General features: G+C 39.9%; 1 protein-coding gene and 2 long non-coding RNA genes across 3 annotated transcripts in view; 2 read left to right on the top strand and 1 right to left on the bottom strand.

The window, feature by feature from the left end:
- LOC310842577 overlaps nt 1-3,998 on the top strand; it is an 84,460-nt gene extending 80,462 nt beyond the window's left edge. The window contains exon 5 of the long non-coding RNA XR_014563232.1: nt 3,429-3,998. This is a non-coding gene — a long non-coding RNA (uncharacterized lncRNA). The remainder of the gene's footprint in view (nt 1-3,428) is intronic.
- Nucleotides 1-10,982, bottom strand: part of GABRG3 (gamma-aminobutyric acid type A receptor subunit gamma3) — a 302,573-nt gene that overhangs the window by 12,567 nt on the left and 279,024 nt on the right. The gene's annotated exons all lie outside the window — the stretch shown is intronic.
- The window catches only part of LOC310842591, a 112,744-nt gene that overhangs the window by 99,442 nt on the left and 2,320 nt on the right, over nt 1-10,982 (top strand). The gene's annotated exons all lie outside the window — the stretch shown is intronic.

Here is a 10,982-nt window from a genome sequence, read left to right as displayed (position 1 = left end):
GAAACTTATAAATAAAATTAAGTCAACTCTTAATAAGACTACCATATTCAGAGAGGATGCAATTACATGGCTGAAAGACTTTGTAGCAGGATTTGAATGAGATGTACGTGGGATCAGGAAAGAGGCAAGTGTTTGACAAATAAGGAAAGGTGAGCAAAGAGAGCAAGTGAATAATGTTAACTAGAAAAAAAGATTAGGTGCCTCCTAGAAGAATGTCAACTAGCTCTTTTGAAATAAATTTAAAAATTAAAAAAAATTGTCCAGTAGCACCTTCATCAACAGGTTTACCATACCCATTTTCCAGTTGGTTATCCTCTGTCTGAACGCCTGGAGAACCATGCATTTTCTGTAATGGTTCCTGTTTTTTGGAACGTCTTTGCACTGGAGTTTCTACAGACACATCCTCTTTCCAGACAAAAGTATGCAAAAAGTAGCTTTCCGATTAGTTATTAGACTTTAATTGATTGAATTGTGACTTGTTTAACCCGACTTTCCCTGTAAATCACATTGGAAGCTGCTATGGCTAAGAAGTAGGCTAGGAAGAGAGTAAATAACTTTTGAGTGTGTGGGACAGTGTTTTATTGTGATGCGATATAGGAAAAGGTAAAGATAAGGTTTTTAAGCAGATGCTGAGCCTATTTGGGATGTTTCAGTAAAGGCTTTCCTGAATTGACAAGGGGCTGGTCAAGATGACTCCTGATGACCCTTTCAATGTCAGTAAATAGTTAAATTGATTCAAGGAGGAGAGCCTCAAGTGGCAATTGTATCTAAGGCGATCTTCCTTTTTTCCTCATTTCCTTTTACAAGCACATTCTCCTTCTGTTCAGCCTTTCTCTGACATAACTGCTTATTTCATTCCTTTTATACAATGGGCTGCAATTTTCATGCTGGCAACCTCTTGTGCTTGTAGCTGCTTCCCATTTAGCTCAAACTCAACTTCCTTAAAGAAAGGCACCTCATCTTTTGATGGCTTCCGCAAAAGGGTATAAACACACACTCTGAGGAAAAGTGTTTCTTAAAAAGGCCTCCCACTGTCCTGAACCTGTAGAGAATTATCACTTAAGTACAGGTTTACTACATTGGTTGAAGTGCTAAACCTATCACATATTTGAACTCCAAGTAGATCCCAAGTTTGTGCTTAGGAGTATGAATATTTCACCTTAAATACACACACACATACACACACATCCATCACACATACAACATCTAAGAGGGCTGTGGCCCTGTTTGGCATAGGCATTGGGTAGACCCAGCAAAAAGTGGCTGCAGAGAAAGCCAGGGGGTTATGTTATATACTGGAGGAGCAGGCTAAGCCTGCCCCTCCATGGCCCATGCCGGCTCATAATTCGCTGATTAGGCAAGTGGGTGGGACTAATTATCCTGGCAGCAAGCTGGACCCAGAGGCTTCCTTTCCTGCCTGGGAAACAGGCTACTTTTCACATCGGATCCCAACACACAGGGGAATGCCAGCCCACAATGATGCCCACCAAAGAGGGTGAGCGGACTTGTCGATATTAAGGGACCACCTAAACTAACCCAAACTGGATCATGAATCAGGTCCACTAACATACCGTCTTTCCCCGAAAGTAAGACATCCCCTGAAAATAAGACCTACTTCCAGTTTTGCCTCTCGCTGTAATATAAGGCATCCCTTGAAAATAAGACCTCCCCGATAATAAGGCCTCCCCTGAACATAAGGCCTCCTCCAAACATAAGGCCCCCAAAGCTACCATAAGGCATCTGACTCCTCTGGACTGTAGCGGTGGGTGCCGCCACACAGCTCACTGATTGGCCGCAGTGCAGCCAGAGCTGTTCAGTGTGAGGTCTCTTTAAATCAGAGAGCCCGCGCCGCTGCCAGGACAAACTGCTGCCTGCTGCGCGCTCTGCCCTGACGGAGTCTGGCTGACTCACAATTAGACAATAAATGTGTACCGTATTCTTCTTCATGGAAAAATAAGACATCCCCTGAAAATAAGACCTAGTGCATCTTTGGGAGCAAAAAATAATATATGATACTGTCTTATTTTTGGGGAAACAGGGTAGCTGCAAAAATGGGTTGTAGGCTGGGTCTGCACCTTCAGTATTTGGTATTGTGCAGATAGTTCCTATGAACATTTGTGTGTTACTTGCAACTATCAACTTTGACAACACTTTGACAATCACCTATGAGAGTGGGTGAGGACAGCCTAAGCTTTGATTCATCAGCCAAGACTCCTTTGCCAATCTGTTAATTTCACTTTTATTTCATCTAAAGGTGCAGGTACATTTGGTTATATTAATTTATATCTCCAACATTCTGATTTGAGATTCTGCTACTGAAAGTGGCAGTCATCCACCTATTAAAGTTAATTTTATGGTGCCAATTTTGAATACCCGATTGATTTGTTTGTTCTCCTTTTTGCTTCGAACCATGTACGAAAGAATGAATGAAAGAACCAACAAAAGAAAGAAAGGTTACGGGTGGGTTGGCAAATTAACTATGGCGCTTCAGGTCAAATGTCAGTCAGCAGGATGAAGGAACCTACCCATAACTTTTGTTGTTAGGACCTTAATGCTTCTGTAAATCTTACTAATTTATTCCAATTATTTTTTTAATACAGGGCAAATCTTTGCCTGTGGCTATTATCATACTTCTAGATCTTTTGAGAAAGGGTACTAAATGGTTTAGCCAAAAGTGTAAGACTGCTAAAAGATCAGTTGAAGAAGCCTTAAGGAGATTACACCTTCCGATTTAGAGGAAGCTGAAGAAGCTTCAATAGAAGGAAAGATGATTAAAAACTTGCAATAACCTAAATGCATATCTGAAAAGAAACTGAAAGAAATAGCACTAGGCTGTAGAGCTTTATCAGATCATCAGTCATGGAGATGAGGAACAAGAGTCTAATTGCGTCTGGAGAAAACATTTTCAAAGCTTTAAGGAATGTCCTGGATTTTAATGAGGATCTAGTAGACTTACATGACTTCTAACAGTGGATTTCAGAGAAGAAGCTTGTTAAATTTCTGGAATCTTTAGCATACATTAAGAGCCTGGAGGTGGAGGAAGATAGTATTCCCACTGAATTATTCAACGATCATCTGGAGACTGGTGGCTCCCTATGAATGCTGAACATTTTGACTTTATAAATTACTCTGGAAATATACCATAGGGTGGGAATATGAAGATCATGGTCATCATCTTTAAGAAAGGAGATGAAAAGACCAACCTAGCTATCAATGTGCTGTCAGCCTAATTTGTATTAATGGCAAAGTCATTTTCCTTCCTTAGAGGCTGAAAGGTTTTGACGGCGGCAAAAAATATACTGTAAACCTCCCAGTGATCTTCAGATGAAGGGTGGTACATAAGCTAAATAAATTAATATAAATAGATAAACAACAAAGCAAGGATTATGTCAGAATTCTTGATTCCAGATAACAGTTTTTTATTTCAGGTAATCTTTTGCAAACCTTCCTGCTTTAAGAAGGGCAGTGAATATGCAGACTTTGAGACCCTGAAGGCTCTATAAATTGGTTCCATCAACAAAGAGTGTAGGCTAAATTCTTCTCTATACTGTTGATTAAAGAGCACTAGATTAATCAAAGCACTTTAAGCTACTGCTAATTGTTGTATTTGTTAAATTAAGACTGGCTTCTACAGATTAGTCAACAAAGCATAATGTGGCTACCAGAGGAATTGAACCGGGCTATATCTGGTGGTCTCCTCTCCTATTTTAATTGTTGTATAAATGGTGTTATTCTTAATTTAAGCAATGAGAATCCTTCACACTCTATTGGCCTAGGAAAATATCATTTCAGTTATATGCATTCTCTCTCTCTCCTCATCCATGTGAACTTGAGATGTTTGTGGGTTGCACTCAAGAACTATTTGAAATAAGACTAATTGGCCATCACTTGTTAAAGGACACACACACTTACACAGCACTTTTTTCTTTCTTATTTTTCTGGTAACCTGAAAACAATTTTGGAGAACGGGCAGTTGGATAATTCAACATGTTAGCTCTTATTGCTATTTGGGGATTCTTCCCCACTCTCTGAAACAAATGGTTGATGGGAGCATCTTTAGCTTTCTGAAGAAAAGGCAAAGGAGGAGGTAAATTGCATTTTATGTAGTTCTCCAGAATAGGCTTCATTCTGAGATCTCAGTATTTGGAATATCTCCTTGCTAAGCAGATTTGCTGGTCAAACCAGCAAAAAAGTAAGTATCTGTTAGCCAAAAGGGAGAGAAATATATTGGAGAAAAAAGTGGCCTCTTTTGCATTTGCAGCTACAGATATCCCACAAATTGTTTTAAATGAGCATATGATGGATTGTTTTCATGGAAAAAAGATATTGCACCTCCTTTTATTATAACTTTATAAATGTTTCTAATTTTATTACAACTGCTTCTTTAGTTCTAACCCAATGGTCAGAATATACAGGCTGAACTGGACCTCTTACCTCAGTTAAAGAAGTTTAATGACTGAAAAGTGGATGAAATATTTACAGCGGCTTTCAAAGGATGGAATTGCTCTCCAAATTAGACACCAGAATTGAAATGTTTCTGTCTTTAAATATTTGCGGGTTATTTTTAGAACTGCCGTTTCCCCTGGGCAATAATATTAGGAAGAAAAATGTGACATTTAGAACTGAAGTTGTACTTGGAGCTAGATGATGTTTATATGATATGAGTCAGTATCAAGTAATTTACATTTGACGCTATTTGTTCTTCTGCAGGCAGTAATCTTTCATTTCTTTAGGAGGGCACTAGCATTTCCACAGGCTCAAGGAAAATGTCAATGTTTTCTTGAATGACACCGTCTAAGGTTTCAAAAGCGGCCGTCTGTTTTTTTCCTGTACGTAGTCAAACGTCTTTCACCTTTTAAGTTGAAAGAGAGTGCTGAGCTTGGGAACGGTGTCTCTGAAATGTCTTTAAAGGTCCCAGTTGTTCTTTGGCTGTAATATTTACACTTATTGAAATATTAATACTTTAAGGATGAAGAGGTGGTTCCCAATATAGCACTTCCTTTGAATAGTTAAACGCCACATGAGGCAGAGGGAAACAACCTTACTTAGAAATAAAAAATGCAAGGAAAGCCTGTCATAAGTTAGCAGCTTTCTTCTGAGGCTGTTTATTGAGTAGCCTCGCTCTGGGTGCCTCTGTGTGTGGGGTGGCTTTGCCTGCTGTGATTGGGACCAGAGAATGATGGAGGAGACATGTTTGTTTCCCACTGTGATCTCTTACAGGGTGTTGGTGTCCCACGAGATTTTGCCTGCTTGCCAAGACAATAAAAGACCTTGCTCACATGTGTCTGGGGGCAGTTGGTCCCTTACCTTTCTCGCCCTGATCTGGCCGCAGTGATCCATGCGACGGTCACCTCCAGGCTTGATCATCGTGACTCGCTCTACGCAGGGCTGCCCTTGAAGCTGACCCAGAAACTCCAGCGGGTACAGAATGCCGCAGCGAGGCTCCCTACGGCGTCCTTGCCGCGGGATCGCATTCATCCAGTGCTTTACCAACTGCACTGGCTCCCGGTGGAGTATAGGGTCAGGTTTAAGGTGCTGGTTTTGACTTTTGAAGCCCTATGCAGCCTAGGACCGATGTACCTACGGGACCGCCTCTCCTGGTATGCCCTGCAGAGGACCTTAAGGTCCACAAATGACAACACCTTGGAGGTCCCAAGTCGCAAGGTGGTTAGATTGGTCTCAACCAGGGCCAGGGCGTTTTCAGTACTGGCCCTGACTTGGTGGAACACTCTGTCACAAGAGACTAGGGCCCTGAGGGACTTGACATCTTTCTGCAGGGCCTGCAAGACAGAGCTGTTCCGCCTGACCTTTGGTTTTGACTCAGTCTGACCCTTATGTTCCCCCCACTTATGGTTTTGATCTATGGGCTACTATTAAAATGAGGCTGCATTTTAAATTAGATTTTAACCTGTATTTTAAATTGGTTTTATTTTTATTTTTTATTGTAATTTCACTGTTAGCCGCCCTGAGCCTGGCTCTGGCCAGGGAGGGTGAGGTATAAATAATTATTATTATTATTATTATTATTATTATTATTATTATTATTATTATTATTCCCCTAGTGAGCTTTTTGCCCACCTTCCGTGTTATACTGGTTTATTTGGATCACTGGTTGATAGGGTCAGAAAGAATCCCCCCTAACCTTAATTGGCCCCTTAGTGGTTATAGTTGTTTGTATATTGTTGTTCTTATGTTGTTTGCCTTTTCCATAGTGATTTAAGGCTGACTTTTGTTAGGTGGTGTTGGGACTCGTGCATCATGACGAAAATGACATTGGGCAGGATCGACATAGTAAACGGGGAATCCCTAAGGGGCCAAGGGGGAAAGATGGGCCATGACACTTCCTAGGCTCAGTTTAGGGGCCCTGCAGGGCTGGCTTCTCTCACCCTGATAACCCACTGAGGGTCCCTAAGAGTCAGAAGAATCTTTTTCTGTATGCGACTGCGGCAGCTGGGATGTTACTTGCCCCCAAATGGAAAACGAACAGAGTACTGGAGAAGGAGGAATGGCTTCTTAAGATGCTGGAGTATGCAGAGTTAGCAGGTCTGACCAGCAGAATAAGAGATCAAGATGATAGAATTTAGAAGGAAAATTGGAAAATATTTGTAGACTATTTTAAAAGTCACTGTAAACAGGTTAGCAGGATAGCCTGATAACACAATAAGTTTCCATTATCCTGAATCTTATTGCTTCGGAAGGTTACTTATTACTTAAGACTCCATTTCTCAAGAAAAACACTATCTTGTTGTCTGCACTTTCTGGTTCTCACCATATATGTAAACTTAACCATGTATACTATGACCCAGATTTTAGTTAACCATTCTTTGTTTGCTTGTTTGTTTTAAAAGGGGAAGTTTTGATGGAAAGCAAGACCTATATATATTAGGGATGTGTGCCAGGCCTGAGCTGAATGGGGTATATTTGGAGGAATTCCGGCATCAGGCTAGCACAATTTCAGGATATAGGTAGGCAGTTCTTGGTTTTTTGAACAATGGCTCTGACCACTGATCATACTGGCCAGGGCTTATGTAAGTTGGAGTCCAACAATGTCTGGTGCACCACAGGTCCCACACTCCATGTTCTACACACAAATGCATCCCCTGAAACAATTCATTTCACAGATGCTGCCTCTTCATTAGCATTCCAAAATGGCTGGATTGTAGCTATTGTGAATTACACCTCCATGCAGTTATGTATAAAACTTATGAGTACTTACCTTAACTTGAGTGGTGCGTAAGTATAAATAAAAGTATAGGTAAAGGAGATATACTGGCATATTGTTTCTCAAATGAACTCTAATGCATATACAATATATTACTATGCTTTGGAAGTCATGAGATAAAGGTTAGATGAGGACATATATTTTTTAAAATCACTTTTAACAAAATTACCTCTCTGAAATCTGGCTTTCATTACCTCTTACAAATTTGCAAGGTGTTTAAATTGAACCTTAAGGAAATGCAGATAGTTACCATGCAAACATGTGCAGTGCGCATGAACCTGATTTGCTCAAGAGGATTTATTAAGCAGCTTTCCATTAAGAGAAAGCTACGGATGCACAAAGTCGACTAACTCAGTCTTCCAGTAAAATTGGTCCTTCTAAAGGGGGCTCACTGACAGGAAAGAAAAATGAAGTCCTATATTTAAAAAGAGAGAGAAAGACAGCTAAGACATATGTTTCAGCAACAAAGCTTTCCTTCACTGTCTCACCACAATGGCTCCATGAGATCACTTTGCTAATTCTGGATTGATAAGGAAAACCAATAACTTTTTATAATGGTTTGATTTTCTGATGAGATTGCTCAGAGAGATTGAGCTAAATGCTTCATGGTGGAAGTCTCTAATAGGCAATGACTATTGAAATCCACCAAGATGACTTGTAGCCCAATGGCTTGCAGGGGGCTTGCTGATGCATCTGTTTTGCAGCTCCAGGCAAACACCAAATTCCAGAAGATTCATTGACAGAACTCTGGTGGATCATCATTAGTGAGTGGTGACCTGTTTTTTACTTGATGGATTACAAGTTCTGTGTCCCTTTATTAAACCCAATAGATGACCACCATATCTCTGTGTTATTCTGTCTAGCAAGAATCTTCTCTTATGCCATCATTTTTCCTTACTTAGCATTTGGTTTACTGATTCATGTCCACACAGCCACATCCAACTTGACTTATCCGTGGCTGTCTGTACACAACTTGCCTGATGCCTGAGTTCGTCCAAATAGACTCCGTTTGGCTCAAGCCTGCCACAGATCCCTAATATATATAAGTCTTGCTTTCCATCAAAACTTCCCCTTTTAAAACAAACAAGCAAACAAACAAACAGAGAATGGATAACTAAAATCTAGGACATAGCGCAGACAACAAGATGGTGTATTTCTTGAGAAAAGGAGTCTTAAGTAATAAATAACTTCCTGGAGCAATAAGATTTAGGATAATGGAAACTTGGAAGTTTATGAAGATAATTTTTTATGTTCAGCTTTGGTATGGAAATTTGCTCCTATATGTTTGGTTCTAGTTAGCTCTTTCTACTTTGATTTTACACGGCATCTGCTATTATACTTTGTTGTGCTATAAATAAATATATGTAAATAACAATAAGAAAATTGAAAACACAGCCACCACTCATTTTATTTTGCAGGTTTAACATGTATCTTTTGGTGATATATTGGAATGATAGCACATCATGTTGATAAGTAGTTTTCTCACTGATCTGCCTCTGTTGGCTGCTCATTTCTGCATCTCACAGTAACAGCTAAGGCAAAATTTTACTACTATAGTCCACTTGAACAGAGATTACTGAGGAGCAAAGCATTGTGGGCTACACCTCCATCCTTCCCTTGGCTTTTTCAGCAAGGATCTTTGTGGCAGCAATGGTTAACTGACAGCATCATCAAGGCCATATTGTATTCCTGCATACTGTAAAATGTATTCCTCAGATGCTAGGGTCAGCGCCTAATAGCAGAAGGTAGCAAGAAATAAGCAGAAATTGATGGAGCTGAGCCTTTGAAGTGCTTGGGCTTGCATCCTTGAAGAGTCACTTGTAATATAAATAAGTTTGTTTTCCCATCAATATTTAATCCTGGCTTTCGTTGGTTTCTTGACAAAGATGGGGACAACAATATGGATGGATGTCAAATGAAAACTGACAGATCTTTCAAGCACACCCTCATTTTTGGTTTGCTTTTGCAATCTAATGGGGTTGTGGTGCATAATTCAAGTTAGAATGTGTCAGCATCTCTCTGTTTTTTCAGAGCTGGACTGGTCAGCTTTATAAATCCATGCAGCATCCATTCAGGCCTTGTTGAGCTTTTTCTAGAAAGTCTTGGCCATTTTGGATTGACACATGAAAAACCAGGAAGAACCCACATCATAGACAACATGAAGAGGTGTTTGTGTGGACATGTATCAGGTTAGGTTGCAGTTTTAGTCTCCTTTTATTGTATTAGTTAGTGGCCTTACTGAAAAGTATGATACAGGAGCTGTAGAGAGGGCAAAAATATGGAATGGAAACTATGGAAATCCACTACCATGTGGAAACAGAGGAGATAGTGTGGATGGGGACTGAAAGAGTGTCAGCACTGATAGAGAGGTAAGAGAGAACCAATAGAAAGACCCCAGGAGCTTAAGAAAGGGGTCCTCCAGATAGCCTGTTTATTAAACATTCATCTTCATTTGCTTGCACAAAACTTACACAGAGCTAAGATTACAGCCAGACTTGGCTGAGCATCATCACCATCACCATCATCATCATCATCATCATCATTTATTATTTATACCCCATCCATTTGGCTGGGTTTCCCCAGCCACTCTGGGCGGCTCCCAACAGAGTAATAATAATGCGATAAAATGTCAAGCATTAAAAACTTCCCTAAACAGGGCTGCCTTCAGATGTCTTGTCAAGTAGTTGTTTATTTCCTTGACATCTGATGAGAGGGCGTTCCACAGGGTGGGTGTCACTACCGAGAAGGCCCTCTGCCTGGTTCATTCTGAATGGTTTGTGGGGAGGTTATATGACAATGAGCATTCATCCTAACTGTTTGCAGGGTGTTTGCAAATTTCTCACTAATCGTTTGTTCATTCTGTACATTTCAGAGCATTTTCCTGTCACTTGCCTAACTTCAAAAGTGTGTTTCTTTTTTCAAGTAGATTTGTTACATTCCACAAAATACTGGCAATTGATGAGGATTGGGAAAACAGGGTTCTTTTTTCAAGCCAGATTCCACCAGATTCCACATGCCAACATTACCACCATCCACAACTATGATTGAAATGCAGCAACCCATCTGGCACACAAAGTTACACAAACTGTTTACACTCTGATTCATCAAATGAGTATGAATAATCTCCAGTGGTGACATTACAGTATAATTAGTCCTTTCAATCCAAGAATGATGCTATCATATGAATGACCTAATGTCACAGAAAGATTCCGGTCTCTGTCAGTGTGAGACTTTGCCCTTCATTGGAATATACTTCACAGGAACATCTTTCTAATTTGTTTTTCAGTGATTTGAAACAGTTACAAGATTTATTTGAAAATATCATGGTCCAAATCTTTAACAAGTGAATAAAAATGTTGCCTGGAGCAGAATTATATTTCATATATTACTTTAATTATATTCCAAACTCAGAGGCAAGGGTTATTATATATGTTGTGTACAATTCCTAGCACAATGGACCTTTGATTCCCGATTGAGTTTTAGAGTTTGGTTTTCCTTCCACATCTAATATTACTAAAATTAAGTGGTTTTCCCCCTCCCTTTTCTCTCCCCTTTTTGGATTATGCTGTTTGAATGTTTACTCATCTAGATGACCTATTTCTCCCTGCAAATACAGCTAACCAATTTATTCAGAAATGCTACTTTGGAGGGATAATGAGGGCATTCAGGTTTGAGGTCATCTGTTTGAGACAGATCAGTCATAGCATGTAAAAGTTCAATGATCATATTGCATGATGGTTAATAATTTTACTTTATCATT

This window comes from Podarcis gaigeae (genome assembly GCF_964106915.1).
Source record: "Podarcis gaigeae genome assembly, chromosome: 4".
Taxonomy (NCBI): Eukaryota; Metazoa; Chordata; class Lepidosauria; order Squamata; family Lacertidae; genus Podarcis; species Podarcis gaigeae.
This window is presented reverse-complemented; position numbering and strand designations above follow the sequence as displayed.